At 38.4% G+C, this 18,576-nt stretch overlaps 2 protein-coding genes across 10 annotated transcripts in view; one reads left to right on the top strand and one right to left on the bottom strand.

The window, feature by feature from the left end:
• The window catches only part of KDM4C (lysine demethylase 4C), a 254,503-nt gene extending 238,365 nt beyond the window's left edge, over positions 1-16,138 (bottom strand). For 3 of the 7 annotated variants that reach the window (XM_088129847.1, XM_088129853.1, XM_088129850.1), the window contains exon 1: positions 15,996-16,135. The gene's annotated coding sequence lies outside the window, so the exon portion shown is untranslated. Of the gene's footprint in view, positions 1-15,995 lie in introns of all 7 variants that reach the window. The other 4 variants (XM_088129849.1, XM_088129852.1, XM_088129854.1 and 1 more) reach the window with 3 other exon arrangements.
• LOC112542914 (uncharacterized) overlaps positions 15,604-18,576 on the top strand; it is a 28,384-nt gene continuing 25,411 nt past the window's right edge. For 2 of the 3 annotated variants that reach the window (XM_088129856.1, XM_088129855.1), the window contains exon 1: positions 16,296-16,641. The gene's annotated coding sequence lies outside the window, so the exon portion shown is untranslated. Of the gene's footprint in view, positions 15,962-16,295; positions 16,642-18,576 lie in introns of those variants that run through there. The other variant, XM_088129859.1, reaches the window with a different exon arrangement.

Below are 18,576 nucleotides of genomic sequence, written 5' to 3'. Positions count from 1 at the left end.
TTTTAACATTTGCATGAAACCCTTGGCTTGTACTATTAGATGACACAGGGAGATCTACGGAATAGTACACAACTCAGTTGAACACAAATTGGTTTTATTTGCAGATGACATTCTTTTGTTTATTTCTAAACTTCATACTACTATTCCAGTGTTGATGCAAAGGATATATGCCTTTAGTAAAATAGCAGGATACTCTGTTAACTGGTCCAAATTGGAATTGATGCCAACAGATGAAAATTTGGTTACCCATTCATTTAAGGAATATCAATTCCATATTTGTACCACATCTATTAAATATTTAGGTATCTATACAAAGGATATAACTTAGTTAGCAACAAGTAATATAAATAAAATATAGAGAGAGGTTTCTTCAGATATCGATAGATGGGAGTCATTAAACCTCACTCTTTGGGGAAAAGTGAATGCTCTCAAAATGAATATTATTCCCAGATTTATATTCTGAGACGAATTCCAGTTTTTATATCTGGACAATATTTTCAGAAAATAAATTGTTTAGAAAACTTCTATGGGGTTCTTCAATTCTAAGAATATCTTTACAGAAAATGCAATTATCAATTAATGAGGGAGGATTCGGTCTTCCGAATCTGGAGCTACACCATCATGCTTACCTATTGTTAAGTATTAAATACTGGAAGCCAACAAGCGGTGTTAATTTTCCAATTTGGGCAACTTTGGAATATACATATATAACACCTTTGGTCAGATGGACAGCATTAGGATCTAAATATACCAAAACTCTAGTATCTCTGGAAACAATTCCGTCAGTTAGAAAGCTATGGAACATAATGTCTAATAAAAAAAAATTGACTCTTTTTCCCATGCCAAATTGACGTTATGGGGAAACCCAATTTTAAAAATTTGGAAAAAGATAGTGATATGGAAAAATTGGATGGAAGCGGAGATATTGACTTTGGACTAACTGATAGATGATGAACATGAATTTTTAACATACTCTGTGTTAAGAGATAAATATAATCTATCAGATGTAACCCAATGGCAATATGACCAGATTACCTGAGGGAGTATCTCATCCCCATTAGATCGACCTCTCCCACCCGTCAGGCAGAGAAGGAATGTTACAGACCCTGTCCACAAAAGAATGTTGACTAGGGGGCCCAGGAAGAGAGCCTTCTCTGCTGTTGCCCCCACCCTATGGAACATTCTCCCCTCAGAGGTGAGGTGGGCCCCCATTCTCCCAGCCTTCCGGAAAGGAGTGAAGACCTGGCTCTGCCAACTTGCATGGGACATGAGGAAGGATAACCAACCCTGGGGGTAGTTAGTACCCTGAAGAGGGTCCCATAGACTAATAACTTTTCATTTACCATCTATTCCTTGGAATACATTATTTATTTAAGAACACTGTTTTATTGCATTTTAATTAGTATTTATTCTTGTTTTTATTGTAAACTGCCCAGAGTCGCTCTTTGAGTGAGATGGGCGGTGACTAAATTTGAAATATAAATAAATAAATAAGGTTTAGTATTGCTTAACAGAAAAATAGCTAACAGGAAAGAGAATTCAATCTTTAAAATGTGTTTCATTCTATAATAAATCATCTCCCAGAATTGTTGGGCTTTACAACATTGCTACCAAATATGATCCAACCTGATTACTATATTTCCAACAGGTTTTAAAAATTCAGGTATCTATTTTGGCAATCAGCACTGGGGTAATTTACCAACAGTAAAACATCTTGTACTAGTTTTCGCTAAGACTGTTTTTGTAAATCCATTTGAATTGTATTGTTTATTTGAAGATTCTGACCATTCCAAAAAAAAAAAAAAAATCTCAAATACATTTCAACTTTAAGAACTAGCTCTTGCAATCTGTATGAATTATCTCTTCACTAATAATTTTTTGTAGATTCATCTGTATGAATATGTATGAAAATTAATATATATTTTAGGCAAGGAATAAAAAGGCATGGAACAGTAAATCTGGGCTGATTATTTTTCTATGTTTATCCTATATTTTTAATATGCTGCTTATGATTGAGTAATTTCTGATAGGTTGTGCATTTCTATCTGTATCAAGCCAAAGATATTTATGCAAACTGCCTGGAAGCCTTGCTCCCTTAGTAGAAGTAAGGAAATATAATCCAGTCTATGATCCATGTTAGATAGCTAGTTTGATAGTACAGATTGAAATTTGAAACCACCAATCCACCTGGTTCTTTCAAGTCTTAAACTTAATCTTCAATCTGTCCATATAAAGTTAGGTATCTGTCTTCCATTCATTCATTCAGTACCTTGTCTTAAATTCTTATTGGGATAATTTGAAACAGAAAATGGGGTCTTGGTAAAATATTTTTACTACTGCTATTCTTCCTAACCAAGGCAGTTTTAACATTCTCCATTTTAATATATTATATTTTTCCTAGTCTATTAATAATTATTCTTAAATAGATATTTATTGGTTTTTGTTAAATAAATTCCCAGGTACTTTGCAATAAATCATACAATGTGCTTATATCTTTTAACAGCTGTCTTCTAGTTCTCAGCATCAGAGGCAATGCAGATTGTATCTGGAGAAAAAAGCCTTAATTTCTGTTGACTTATCTTTAGAATTGCAACCCAGGAAGGTTTAGTGGTATCTTCTTTGTTATCAGGTGAAAGCTTTTTTTTTTTTTTTTTTTTAACTTTTGTGGAATCTTGAATTTTAACTGCTTATTTTTCTATTGCCATCATGAAGCTGCCAAGTGAGGCCATCCTAAATTTTAGACGATTTATTATGAGTATGCCAGTAATATTCAATTCTACTTATTGTTTTGAAAAGACAATGGATACATTAAATTGGATTATGAAATAGTGCTGTGCTATGCTTTGGATTCAGTTCAGAAAAATGCTTTGTAACACATAGTGGTATGTACACGGCACTTGGCTGTGAGAACAGCCACATCTTTTCAGGATTGTAGGGCTGCAAATGAAACCTCCCCTACCCAATCTGGGATTGAAAATAAATGGATTAGGACCAATAAACCGAAGACTAACAAATCCCAAACAATGGATAATAGTTATGGTTTGCTTATAATTTATTTATAAATACATTAATTACTTTCAGTGGTAAAAGAATCAGACCCCAAGTGGTTCATTCATTAGGGTGAATTTGTTATATATGTGGCAGGAAGCTAGTGTCTCTCCAGATGTTGCTGCACTACAGCTCTCAGCATTCCTTACAAATGACCATGGTTGCTAGGGATTTTAGGAATAGTAGATTCACAACATCTGCAATGACACCAGTTGTTTTCTCCTGATTGTCTGTTTTGCATTGCCACTGAATTTATGAACACTTTTCAAGAAGCACTATAGAGAGAGAATGCAGTATGCAATTTATCTGTACAAAAGAAAATTAACTTTACTTCTCTTGTAACCCTAAAGAAAATGTTCCAAATACAGTGGAACCTCGGTTTACGAACTTAATTCGTTCCGTGACTCAGGCCGCAACCCAAATTGGTCGCAACCCGAAGCAAATTTCCCCATAAGGTTCAATGTAATTACCGTTAATCCGTTCTGGCGTGGAGGACAGGGAGGCGGCTATTGCTTGGAGGGAGAGTCCCCCTCCCTACGACCACGTGTCAGGGGCGGAAAATGGCCACGGACCACGTGTCAGGGGCGGAAAAATAGCCGCAGACCAGGTGTCAGAGGTGGAAAAATGGCCGCGGACCGTGTCACGGGAGGGAAAATGGCCGCATATCCTGCTCGTACCCCGAGGCGGAGTTCGCAAACCGAAGCAAAATTTTGCGGCCGGAGCTGGTCATAACCCGAAAAGTTCGTTAACAGAAGCGTTCGTAACCCGAGGTTCCACTGTACGTTCTAATAAGCACTAGAATCCCAAAATCTAAGCAAAAGCAAAATAGATCTTATCTTATAATGTCCACAGACATTGACTGACCAATTCATATATACCATACTTTCAAAAATTATTAATAATGGAATCTTTAAACTTTGATGTATAATTACAATTTAAATTATTATATAATTCCTTGTTTAGACTTTATTATTTCTCAATTTGCATTCTAAAACTTAGAGAAACTGTCCAAATAGGGTAAATGAACTGTGAATTAAATGTTTTCCAGTATACTTGTCTATCTAGAGTAGAAATAATCACCTAGGCTAACAGAACATAAAGCATATGCCATATTCCATGTTTAATTAAATCTCTTAGTTTCAATCAAGGCAAAGCAGGATATAATGTTACATTGCTACTTTCTTATAACAAAGACTTCGGATTCATCCCACCATTAACCAACTCTCACGTGTCCAAATTATAATATAACAGCTGTGACTTTTTTCCAAACAAGAGGAGCCAAAAGGATCATCTATTCTCAGCACAAAACATTTGCGGCAGTCAAATCTGTCAAACTATGTATTGCACATAATAATGTTCATTTTCCAAGCATCCAGATATGAATCATTAGCTTAAATCTACAGATCTGACAACAAAACAACAGTTACTTGAAGATATACAGTATTTATTTAACATACTATGGTATATACTGGTGAATTATAGTACAGCCACATGAAATAAACAACGTGACTGTGAAACCTCCTCTAAATATCAGGCTTCACTAAAATGTACTGTCACCGAAAAAAATCAAAATATTGGGAAACAAAAGAGAATTAACTGTAGCCTAACATAATATTCAGCACACAAAAGGAAGCACTGATTGAACCAAATCTTGTCTATCAAAAATTAAGTACACTTTGATTAACAGAGTTCACAAACCTAACCCTTGTGTTTTTCAGCAAAACTGATGGAAGGAGAAGCTGCTTGTAAAATAGAACAATACTATTAATTCCAAATGACCTAAACTGTACAAAAATGGGGTGGGGATGGGGAGGAGAAAGATAAAATATATCCAAAGCATATGACAATGACGATAAGCTTTAAATATTTACCTGACTCTACAGGCACAAATTAAGTTTCCAAATTACTCCTCAGTTGAGCTCATATCTACACAGCACTTTGACAGTGGAACTATCAAAGCTTACATCCAAGATACTCTGACAGCCTAAACATGTTTAGCATTTAAAAACTTATTGTAGCACCAACATGTGTACTGATGCAATGCAGAGCTATTCTTGAACAGTTTTAAATATCAGTTATAGAATTTTATATTAAATATTTATATATCAAATATTATACATAAATAATATAATAGTATACATAAATTAATAAATAGTATAATATATTATATAAAGAGATTTGAGATAGCTTGGCAGCTATGATGCCTGATAGGACTTTCCATGTTGTGGGGAGGCAGGTTATTGGCTGGTACTTGGACAGTGCTGTTCCCTTGTGGGGGTCATTCATGATCAGCACTGTCCTTCCTTGTGTTAGCCAGTCTGGGTGGGAGTCTGCTGCTAGCAGCTGATTCATCTGTGCTGCTAGGCGTTCATGTGCTGCAGTTAGTTTCTTTAGCCAATAGATGTGGATCATGTGTGGGCCAGGTGTTGTCCAGCTCTTCATGTTCTTGAGCTGGTGTTCGATGTCTGTTACTGTGATGGTGACTGGTTCCTGTTCTGGGAGATTGCTGTGGTCTGTTATGTGTCTTTTCTTTCTCCCATATGTTCTTCCAGCACTGTTCAGTTTCTGCTGTTGGTGGCTCTGATGTTACTGTGTTGTTGTACTGCAGTTGGGAGTACACTTTGGATGGTTCTTTGGAGAACAGGGCATTTATCTTCTTGGCCTCTGCTTCTGTAGTGTATCTCCTTAGCCTGGTAGCCAGTGCTGTGAGCCTTTGTTTAGCAGTCTCTAGGGCTTCAGATGGAATCAGGCCCTTGTATTTTTTCAGTAGCCAAATCTTATCCTTAATCTCCACACCCTTCTATAATTCCACCAGCTGACTAACCTCTCTCCAAATTGCCTTGATCTTAGCCTCCAACTTCATTTTCCAGGGGGGGTATGTACTGCTGTTCTTGATTGTGTAGCCAAACATCTCCAGGATAACAGCGGCTGTAGCATATACTAGTTCATTGGTTTGAGTTATGTTGGTAGTAGGAATTGTTGTGAGGGCTCTACTGGCATCTTCTAGCATACTATCTGATGGTACATCCACTGGGCCTTGGTAATTGGTCTCAAGGGTTGACCACAGCTTGTTTATCCATGATCTTATGCCTCATATCAGCTGCTGTGCTCTGTAATGGAGGGGGTAGCAGTGACATTTCAGCTTCAGATGTTGGCTGCACATCCAGTTCTTCCAGGTCTTCTTGAGTCTGGGATGTAATGTGTAGTTGGTCTGTCTCAAGTTGTGAGAGCAGCTTCCTCTTTACTATGTTGACTAACTGTTTCTTAGTGTGGATGTAGGTCTTCTGTTCATCCGTAGTTCCCTCATATGTTTCATATATCCCCTCTCATTAGATCTACTGTTGTAGTAGCATTCCATCAATTCCAGGTTCTCTTGTCTTGTCCATGTTTGGCTTGTTATATCAAATATTATACATACATAAATTTTAATATAATATATAGAGAGATTTAATATAAAAATATATTAAATATTAAATTGTATGTTTGTGTAAGTGTGTGCGTGTATATATATATGCCTTCAAGTCATTGTTGACTCCTAGCAACTAGTCCCTGCAGTTTTCTTGGTAATTTTTCAGAAGCAGTTTGCCCTTGCCTCCTTCCAACAGCTGACTGAGAGGGTGTGAACAGCCCAAGGTCGTCCAGCTGGCTTCGTGCCTAAGGTGGGACTAGAACTCAGAGACTCCCAGTTTCTAGCCTGGTGGTGCCTTAACCACTACACCAAACTGGCTCTCAATATTAATATTAAATTAAATACACTACAAGCACTACACCAGAAAGCAAACTGCTCTAAATGGGACTGTGTTCCTGAGATTCCAGAGAGCCACTTGACAAATAACATTTTCAATGGCAATCATAATTACAAGTCTACAGATGGTGCAACAGTATTTTGTGCATTAACAATCTTTTTTTAGGAAAGGGAATTTCTAATACTACTGATCAATATGTCTGTCCTTAAATAATATAAACTGCATTTTCTAGTATGTTATTCTTCATAGCAGTTTAGTTTACTGTGGATAAAATCAATTTCTGCCTATATTTTTCTCTTGTGACATGTATTAAAAAATAGTTGCCTAATAAAAACTAGGAACTGCTCTTGAGAAACAGCTAACAAAGTGTTTTATTAAGAACTGCTATGTGAATTAATTGTTTGAAATAATATAAAGAGTAGCTGTAGTGATGGGGAAATACAAAGCAGCTTTGCAAAGAATCAGGGAGGCAAAGGATGAAAAACTAAGGAATTTGGAATATTTACGGAATATTAATAATCTTAACTAATTTAAGATAGTGGATTTTATTTATTGGGTTTATCTAGAATGTCACAGTTGTAAAGAGAATTTAGATACAAGCATGATAAAATATAAGTGATATGTCATTTTGAAAGTATGTAAATATAGCTTAATGTAGGCAAAATTATAACTATGTACATTTATACAAATGTTTGAAAGATCAATGACGTATGATTTGGGAAAGAAGATAATTCAATCTTATCTCATGTCTATGATTCTGACCAAATAATGTTAGATTAATAGGACGGAAAATAAGTATGTAGAGTCCAAAGAGGCATTTAACTTTCCAGTGAAGCTCATCCTTTCTTGCTTGTTTGCCTCATGTAGACTAATAACAAACAATCTCTGGTATATTAGGATATTAAATTAGAATCCTTATCTCATGCTGATATACTGGGCTAATCCCTTGATATAGATAATGCCATATAGACACCATTGTGTTTTAATCCATATAATACGTTTTTAGTAACCAGAAAGAAAGACACTTATTGCCTCAGAGAATGACTTAAAGATAAATTACTGTGCATCTAAGATCCCAAGAGACATATGTCCCAGGAAAGTCTGATGTGGTAGGTTTAAATGTACTCCATAACTGGTAAGCTAATCCCATAGCTAAAAGAGAGACTTTCCCTGTAAATACTGTTTATTTACATTTACATCTTTATGAAATCTATCATGCAGAAAACAGTCTTTTATTTAACATCTTTCTTTTAGTTCATTATAAACCAAAATTCAGGTTAAAGATAACGGATCAGATGAGAGGCCAAAGGTTGTAAAATTACCATTAACACCTAGACTATAGATTGAGATGAACATGGGTCAATTCATTTAACTAAATACTTCTATTTACTAACTTCATTCCCTTCTAAATCTATCTCCTTATGCTGCCTTTTTTTTTCTTTTTTTTTTCCCTAACAGAATGAGAAATGCTCTTTGAAATGCCCTTTAAAAACAGTACAGAATAGCGGTCTCAAACACAAATTCTCATGAACTCCACATGAAGACCAGTCCTGAGGCCTTTTCACAGATGATCCAGAAGTTTCAAGTGACTCAAAAATGAAGAAAATGAAGTATTACTGTATGTTTTACATTTATTTTACTGCAAAACAGAACAAAATTTACTATTTCATTTTAGCCATTTAGGTCACAGTGACGGTGGCACAGTGATGGTTGGGACTGCTACTGACATTGGACATGAGTGTACTGTAGATGGCGCTTGTATGAAGAGTTATGAATAGCAAAAACTGAATCTGCAGAAGAGACCCTGAAAATCCTGCTGACAACCCTAACCCTAAAGCACTGGAACTCTAGGCAACGGCATCTCCCCCCTTGACAAAGCTTGTCATAGGCTGCTGCCCTGCAATGTGCTCACAGAGCCTACCACAACCTCCCAATGCAGGGCATCCCCTTTGCACACGAAGAGTCTGAGGGACCAATGCCAGCATTGGTCAACTATAGGGAGTAGATCCTGGGCAGCTGTTACTGAGAGCAAAGAGAAACTGTGATGATGGCAGGAAGAAAGCAAGAGGGTTACTGTTAGAGCGCCTTTATTTTTGGCTAGCAGCATGATTGGCCCAGGCACAGAAACATTTTTTTCTCAACCTAAGGGAAGATCCATACTGCTTGGTCAAGATCTGCAGTTGTTTTCTTTCTGTAAGAGTGACTGAAGCACCTTCTAATGTTCTGGATTACAGCAAGCCAGTACCCACCTTTTCTTTTTTCCTTGTCTCTTTTAGAATTATCTGGTTCGCTTGCACCTCATTTGCCACACTCACTGAAAAGGGCAGGGAACAATGCTGACTTCTTTAAAGTAGCCTTTGCCAACAGAGAGAGATTATTTATTAATATTTTAATGGGTCCACTGGAAATTACTGCATATGGGCCATAGGCCACAAGTTTCAGTTATCTAGTCCAGAAACTATCGGGAATGGTGTAGTGAATCCTGCAGTGTGCATGGGGTTGGGCTTGATGACTTCTTAGGTACCTTTCAATTCTATGATTCTATGAAACTAGAATTGCTAGTTTCATAGCTACTCCAACCTGTGGCAGCTAGACTTTCATTTGCTACTCATAAGTAATTCTAATATTCTGTCAGCTGCAGATTTAAGCTTCTCGGCTCAATTCAAAATGCTGTTTTCAATCTTTAGAGATGTAAAGAGAACAGCATACCCCATCTCATAGGACTAATCCAATCTACCAGAGAAGCCCAGCCAATGTGGTCAACAGGCCTCTCCCACCAAAGTCCCTACCATTATTGGCCATCATGACTTGTCCTTCCTTCCTTCCTTCCTTCCTTCCTTCCTTCCTTCCTTCCTTCCTTCCTTCACCCACACATGCACACATGCATGCATATAATATATTCCACCCACTCAAAACACTGGATGGTTTACAATGGGAGAACCAACAGAGAAAAAACAACTCCAATATATGAACCCAAACAGGGTAAAAACAAACTACCTCTTTGTGTGATTCCATGTGGATATTAAATATCATGGGGAAGAAGAGTGAGCCCTTCCATACTGGAATAACTATTATTTGATGCTCCTCCCCCACAGTCACCAACTTGAATTGCCCACTTGAGAAGGAATGCACGCGCACACACACACACACATGAAGTAATATTTCTAATCTCCAAATATCTCAGGCAATCCAGTGTGATGGTATCGGATACCACCGAGAAGTCTGACAGGACCAAAAGAAGCATATTCTCTCCTTCCAGATCCTAGCAATGGCCATCCAGCACAGCAACCAATGGTGACTCAATCCTTTGCCCAGGTTTGAATCCTGACAAGATAACCTGCTTCCTCAATTATTTTCTTTTGCTGGAGTCCGACTACCTTTTCTAAAATCTTCTTCAAAAATCAGGGATCAAGATCAGGGATTTGGTGGGTGTTGTTTAATACAGTATTCAGAAATGATATATTCAGTGTGGAAGGTACCACTTCCTCCCTGAATCACCTCCTGAATCTAGCTGCATATAGCCTGCTCTGATACCAGAAGAAGCCAGATGGAGCATGGATCCAGCCCACAGATGGAGAACCCTATCAACTTCCTCAAACTCAAAAAAATCCATTAGGCTGGAAAAGGTGGGGTGCAAGTGAAACAAGCAAAATTGACTCTGCTTTATACCTCATCCTTCTCCTTAAAGAGGGAATGGGCAAAGTTTCAGTACAGGAGGTGAGATTCAATTGTTCACTACCTCCTCTTATATGGGGTAAACTGATTCAGGGAGAGGGCTGAATCCAGCCCGCCAAGCAAATTTAGTTTCCATTCCTACATTAGAACCCCAAACAACTTAAGACTACTTTTTAGGCCTGCCCAAGAACTAAGAGCAGTATTAAAATACCTTAGCAGTGTTTCAGGATATTGGATGAACGAATACAAGACACAGGACCTTTTCAGTGCTCTAGTTAAGATCTCTCTCAATTAAAATATTTCTCCCAAATAAAAATCTGTCAGTTACTCTTGGAGTTTTTTAATGGAAATTAAACATACTTATTTCAGTAAAACTTTATAAAACATCACTCCTACCATTTCTTCCTTTTATGAAGAACATGTGTTTCATTTTTAGTTACTGGTTCATCTTTGTTTTACCTGTTCATTGTAATTTGCTATTGCTTTTTAAAGAATTCCTTGTATTACTATATGCTTTTGTGACTACAGTATGATGTATATTACCCTATGCACTTTCAGTTGTTGTTGTTGTTCAGTCGTTAAGGTAAGCCTAATATAAATGATTATAATTTTTAATTTTATATTCAAAGTTTTAATAACATACAGTCATAGATTAGTACTGTATATAGCATAGAAAGTAAAGAAATAATTTCACCATGTCCCTGGCTCCACAGGTTGCTAGATCAGATAAAGAAGTAGGTTTTCTACAACCCTTAAGAAAATAGTGCAACACCATTTTCACCTTCAAAGACAAAGATCCCCATTTCACAAAGATCACGGTTAGAATGTCACAAGGCCCCATCATTAAGCAAAATGATCTGCTCAAGCTACAGATAATGGGAGCACAGCAATTGTAGACCCTTAAGCTGTTTTTCCAGAGACTCCTACCTGCTCTTCCCCACCATACCCTTTGGAAAATAGAGCTGTATGTACCATACAGCCTGTCTTGCATCCTCTAAATTAATATATTGCCCTCAATGCCGTGAAACAAGTTTTCCCAGCATCAGTTTTGAAATAATATTCAATAGGCAATCCAACAGGCTTCTGTTTGTGGAACTAGGGAGAAATAGCATACCATTCTTTGCTTCAGGCAGTAATATATGCAATATCAGCCCTGGGACACCATATTTTTGAGGGTATACATTTTTAAAATATTAAACCTGAATTTCTGCAGAGTTCAATAACTTGGTACCCAAAGCAGAATAAATTATACATCATATACAAAAATTAATGTATATTCTGTGGCACAATTCTATATTTCATAGAAGACTGCACATTTCAGTTATGTCTAAACGTCTCACCTTGCCTTAATGTGTCAGGCAGAGTGATAATCACAAACATTCCTGTTTGTGCAGAGCGCAGCAAAAACTCCAGGAAAATATTAGCCATGACAGCAAACACAATGCAATGTCCATTTCTTGTTTCCCAAAGAAATCCAGTCAGAAAATATATACTAACTGGTGTTTATTGATAAAAATGCAAAATTCCATAAAATGCAAATATCATACAAAATATAGAGAAAAACACATCTTCTCATTAAATGTAGCATCCAAGACTTATTAGCAACACAAGCTTAACAAAATCTCTAGCTACAAACTCTTAGAGAAGAGGTACACTACTTGGTACTTTGTTACAACTACGTAGCCCATAAAACCTACATAGTGGCTAACACTAAAACAACTAACAACTACTCAGAGAGACTGAACATTTTTCTCTCCTTGTATTATAGCTCTATGCCACCCCCACTGGGTAACTAGCATACACACGCCAATAGGTGGCAGTAAATAGCACAATACACAACACACAATAACAGGTGTTTTTCACATGATCTCGGTAGTCAAAATATTATTTGTTATTGTTGTAAAGATAACGGGATGAATCCTTTCCCATGAGAAAGAAAATCCTGACATAATGGCACCCAAAATTAGCCCTAAGATACCTCTTTTCAAGGTAAGAATACTTCTGTATATTGACATTTTTCTGTCAGTAGCATGATATACAAAGATGATGCAATACATAGCAACAAAGATAGTTGTTTACTCCCAATTTTCTTTTTAAAATGTGAATTAGCAGGAAAAGGGCAATATGCCAAAAGAAGATTGGAGGGGGAGCTAAAAAGTTTTATGAAAGGGCCAAGTATTAGTTTTGATCTGTAGATTACATTAAAAATGTACAGATATTTATGTATGTGACATTTATGCAGAGTTTTAAGGCTTTTATGAGCATTCTACAACTTGAGTATTAGATATTATTTCTATAATTTTAACCCACACTTCATTGTTAAAAATAAATTCCAATTTTACTGTCAATAAATTAAACAGTTAAAACAATAGTTCAATAAATAAAATAATGTATTTAAAATCATAAGCATAAAGCATAAAATCATAAGCTTTAGAACTATGTTATAGGACCACAACAGTGAATCAAATCAGAAAGCCTAGCTCACCAAATGCTTGAGCGATCAGATAGGTCTTCAACTAGTCACGCTCAGTACAAGTCCTATCTGAAGAGAAAGGGAATTGCACAAAGTATCCTGTCTCAAATTGCCATATAGTGAATCCCTGGCAGATGTAATGCTAGGACATTCCTTCTAGATTTGCAACTTCAGAAACAACCTCAAGAATAGCCCTACATACACCTCACTGCAATTATCTAGTCTTGAGGTTAACAGTGTACAAAACATTATATTCAGTGTATCTGTGTCCAGGAACAGCCAGAACTGATAAATTGGCCAGAAAAATGCAATCCTTGCTACAGAGTCTACTTGTGTCTCTACCGATCATAAAAAAACTAGAAGCATCCCGATTACACATATATTCCTTTAGAGAAAGTGCACCCTATCCAAATCAGTAACATTTCTAATGTCCAGACAAAAAAAAAACACCTACTTGGAGTGTGTCTATCATGCTGAGACTCAGCCTCAGTTTACTGTCCCTCAGCCAACCCATCAGCAATCTTAGGGAATGCTCAATTTCTGAAATGTTATTTCAGGCATAATCTACATCATGCCTGAGGTGACTTTTTTTGTTTGTTTTTCTGAGAGAAGATTTAAGTTTGAGAACTTAAAAACATTTATACATCTGAATTCATTGTAATTAACATGTAATACAATTTGCACATATTTCATTAAAGAGAGAACCTAAGACAACCAAACAAAAAGTTTGTTAAAAATGAATAGATTTATTATGGACTCAAATTTGGTGGATTCTAGTACACAATCACTTTATCAGATGCAGTATTAATAAGCAAATCTATGGTGTCTCAGTACATAAATGAGGCAGCATTTTGGTACAGCTGAGCCTGAAAAAATACACTGAACTGTAATGGGGATCAAACTGATATGTCTCAGAGGCTAACAAATGATAAAGCTGGTTTTAAACTGACCTGGGGAAAAAGTATTCAGATCTGGGATATATCGTATTCAGGATTATTCTTATAAATGTTTCAGGATTCTTAAGTGGAAATAAAACAAATCAAAGAGCTATCAAAGGTTAAATATTAAATACATTTAAGAGGGAAACAATCTGTCAGTGTTAGAAGCATTCAAGCCAAGTTACAGGAACTGAAAATAGCAAATGGTGCTAAATAGAACATAGTAAACATCTCAGAAACCTATTGGGAAAAAACCCTTGAATATAAAATCTTGGAAAGGACATTGCAGTAATCCTTAAGATACAGGCTAAATAAATTCCTCTATGGCAATGCAAGATAACTTAAGCCCACATAACATTTTGGGGAAGAGAAGCAGCAATGGGTTTGATGATGATGTAAAAACCCATGCAAACAAAAATTCATGTAAAACAATTTTGTATCATTTTCCATTGGTGGAATGAGAAAAAAAAATCTTTGCATTTTTTTTTAAATTAAACCAGCTTTAGACACACATTTTTATGTTTTCTGCAACTATTTTTTCAGCAACTGTGCTACTAAATTTCAGTAGTGCAGTCAGAGAGAGTCCTGGGAAATTAACAAAAGTGGCCAGTTGTGGTTGCATGTTACCATCCCATTACCTGAACTAGAGAATCACAGGCCAGAGAGTTAGGGTCCAAAACACTGATACAATTCTTTATAGGCAAATCATATAACAACAACTTCAAGTAAACTCACACTCATTGGATAAACTTATTTCCAGGTCACAAAAAGAGACAAAGACTTATATTTAGAATACAGGTAGTCCCCAGGTTAAGAACTCCCATTTTAAGTACAAACCATAGCTAAGAACAGAGCCTATTGTAGCAAAATTCAAGTTAAATACACAGTGATTCGAGTTAAATACACAATGGTTCGAGTTAATTACACAATACTACTTTGCAATAATACTGTTCCAGCTTACATTCAAATTCAACTTAAGAACAGACCTTGGGAACAGAACATATTCTTAAACTGGGGACTACCTGTATTTGTGAATGAAAAGGATTCATGCACAAATACTGATGCCATCATGTATCCGTTTAGTCTTTGTGGTGCCACAGGTTCCAATATAGCTACACATTGGATGCTTTATTTTTAACTCAACATACTTTCAAGCAAGAGTAGGGATGAACTCCAGCTTTTCACTTCACAGAATTTTCCAAACAAATACAGAACACACAGATTTAATATAAGAAACATCTGACAACCTGGAGTTTTTAAAAAAGAAAAAAGAAAAAAGAAAAAGCAATGTGGTGAAAGCAATGCCCAGACCTTGAAATCCCTACAAAATTAAGTCTGAAACAAAAGTAAACACTACAAAACAAAATGGTAAAAACTTGACTGCAAAGGCAATTTAAGCCTGGCTGGCTGTTAGGGGGGGGTCACTGTATTTCTCACTTGTGAGCCCTCAATGCAAAACACCTGAAAGAAACCTAGTTTCAGTTATTTTGTCTTACTCAACCGGCACTTCTCTGCCCTAGCTAATTCTACAAACGGGGGCACCAAACAGCCTCCTGTACTCTGTCTTTACAAAGATATTCCTCGCCTTGCAGGGATTTTTACCCCTGGTCTCAACCCCGAAGGGCCACCAGTTGACTACCATTTCGCTCCCAGCCAGCCCGAGCACCCTGCTCCCCGAAGTCCTACGCGACTCCTCTTCAACCTCCCTCAGCGGCCCTTCCCACTCGCAGGCAGCCTCTCCCTTGTCCAGCCTACTCACCTGACAGGTCTCCCTCACCAAACTAGCTAAAGCCTTTACTCCCCGGATACCATGCTTGCATCCCTCTCCTTGCCTCTTCATTGTTTCCCCACGTTGCCTCAGCGGCTGCTCCTCAACATTTCTCACGAGGCCAACCCCACAAGAGGTCCTCCTCCATCCCCGAGGGCCAACCCCAACGTCCTTCCCTTCCACTTTGTTTTCAGGAGCCCACCCGGGCCAGAGTTCGCACACAGCCTCCCCATCGATCACGGGGCGCCCCCGGCCATCTGTCTCCTCGGGCTATTTCTCGCCGAGGGAAACGCCGCCTTCTCCAGACAAGTGGGTAAGTCCTCCTCCATTGCCTTTGCCCATTTTACCTGAACGTGATGAGGCTAACCTCGCCACCGCCTCGAGGCACAAGCGGAGAGCTCTGGTTGTCAAAAGTCGCCGCACTTCCTCGGAGCTTCCGACCACGATTGTAACTATCCCCCCCCCCCTTTCTGCTGGGACTTGTTGTTCCGCACACGGATGACAGCTATGAACTGCGCAAGCGCAGCCCGTTCAGAAAAGAACTTCCCACTCGCACAACCAAACCCCGCTCCCCTAGCTCGCCGCGAGAGCTTTTGAGGAAGGCAACCCTGTGACGTGAAACGCGGCGGCTTCCTTTCTGCAGCCACGTGATCCAAGTGATTGCAGTAGCGACCTGTACCGTTCCGCTACGCTGTAGTGCCATTGAGTTGGAACGTTCCAAAGGGGCGCGAGGCTGAAGAAAACAAATCCATCGTGTTGGGTCACATGGGCTCTCCACGTGGGATGCTGGGAGCTGCGGCGTCTTTTTTTTAGGCATCGGGGAAACTATTTAACAAATCTCAGAGATCGCCTTAATTGAAATTGGGGAGCTGTGCACCAAATAATCAAGGGAGGAAGAGGAAGGAGGAAAACAATTGAAAAAGCTGCCTATCTTCTCCTCCCCCCCCGCCTTGAATTCAGCAACCAGGCAGGACAGCCTCCTGCTACCGGGAGGTGGGTGAAGCGGTTGAAAATTCGGATCGTTATTCACAACGTAACTTTTAAAGTAACCCTAACAGGCTTGCCTTCAGGGCATTCTGCTCCCACATGGGATGGGATGGTTAAAAATGAGCTTGCTTCGATTGCTACTTATGTTAGCTTGTGAATCAGAATCCTAGTTCGTTACTCCATCTTTTAAACTAGCTTGTGAAAGAGATGGGGTTGTGATCGCTCAACCAACTTACTCATGAACTGGAAATAATCATAACTGTCGGAAAAGCTACCTTTCCTTGACTTCAGAAAACAGGCAGGACAGGATACTTGGGTGAAGTGGAGGAGCTAACAAAATCAGCTAGTTTTGCATTACCTGTGTTGTGTAGGATATGCTCTTGTGTTACAAAGAAGATACAACAAAGGAGCATTGCTCTGTTTTCAGAGAATAGCAGCAACAGATAGAAGTTTCTTGGATGGGCAGCAGAAGCAGAATGCAAATTATTTTTACTATCATTTGTTCTGTTTGCCATGTCTTGGTTGACTGGATAGTCGAGTTGGGTGGCTTTATAAATTTAATAAATAAATGCATACGTACAGAGTTGCAGGTTGTATAGTTTCCCTCCTGCGAAGTAATCCCATGAAATTTCAACAAATATGAGCTGCTTTGTTATGGAACTGCAGAGTTGAAGACTAAGGCTCAAGGCTGACATGAGTTCTTATGATTCAATTACTTGAGTCCCATGCCTGCCAATGCAGGATTTCTCCATTCATCTTCCAGAGCTGTATTTCTGTAAATATTGTTCTGCCTCTGTAAGTAATGCTTGGGGAATAATCAATGTGAACTGACACTTTCTGTCCCCCCTCTCCCTCCCCCTCCCCCTCCCCCTGAGGAGGAGAAATGAACATCAGAAAGTTCCTCACTAAACAAAGCCAATTAAGAAAACACATCTCAGGAGAGACCAATGTGTGAGGAGGGAGAAACTAGCATATATTTCTTTTCTGGTGCAGCTCTAAGACCCTTGGAGAAGGCACCCTGACATAAGGAGGATAAAAACTGCAGTGCCAGTGGCACCATCATCTCTTCTACTAGTGTGATGACACTTTGGATCTTCATTTGTTCACCCAAAAGATATAGGAGTGCATGTTAATGTGCAGCAATCCAAACATTTTTTCTAAGAACTGAAAGCATGATGTTCTTCATAATGATTACAAAAGTGATTAAGTGGGCCATACTTCTGCTTGATTGCTTGTATGAACTATCCTGTCACTACTCCCCATATCTCAATGGAACTTCCTACAAGTTCTACATAGTATTGCCACAGGCAGTTCATTGTGGTAAAAGGATGCCTTTATAGAGAAGTCATTCACAATGTACAACAATGTTCATGAAGTGCCAAGAATCACCACCAATGCCTGGTACAGAGGAACACATATCACTGAAGCAAATGTTCTTGCCACAAGGTGGCAACCTGAAATGACCATTGTGTGCCATACTGACAATGCTGCAAAACACGAGGTGCTGGACAATCATAAGAAACTAGGATTCGTACTAATATTATGTACTATAGCACACAGCATGAGAGAGAACTTTGGAGGCACACTTAAGGTCAACATTAAGAGCTGGAAATAATATGGAATCATGGAAACTGCATCATGCAATGCCTGTCATGTATCAGTCCATGTGTAATGTGAACTTACAAAGAATTGTAAAGAGCAGGGTTTCTCATCCAGGGTTCCATGAAACCCTGGGGTTCCATGAGAGGTCACTAGGGGTTCCCTGGGAGATCATGATTTATTTAAAAAAAGCAGAGACCGAAGAAAAACCCTCCAACCTCCAACACTGGGTTGGCCCAACAGCGCACACGTGAACCCTGGGCAGGTGCGGGTGTTGCACATGCACATGCAAGCAGGTAGGTGAGGAGTGAGAAGAAGCAGAGAGAGGAGCGCCAGGTGATG

Source organism: Python bivittatus, unplaced genomic scaffold, assembly GCF_059951505.1.
Source record: "Python bivittatus isolate LINGU-HERP-01145 unplaced genomic scaffold, Pbiv_v1 ctg000850_np1212, whole genome shotgun sequence".
Taxonomy (NCBI): domain Eukaryota; kingdom Metazoa; phylum Chordata; class Lepidosauria; order Squamata; family Pythonidae; genus Python; species Python bivittatus.
This window is presented reverse-complemented; position numbering and strand designations above follow the sequence as displayed.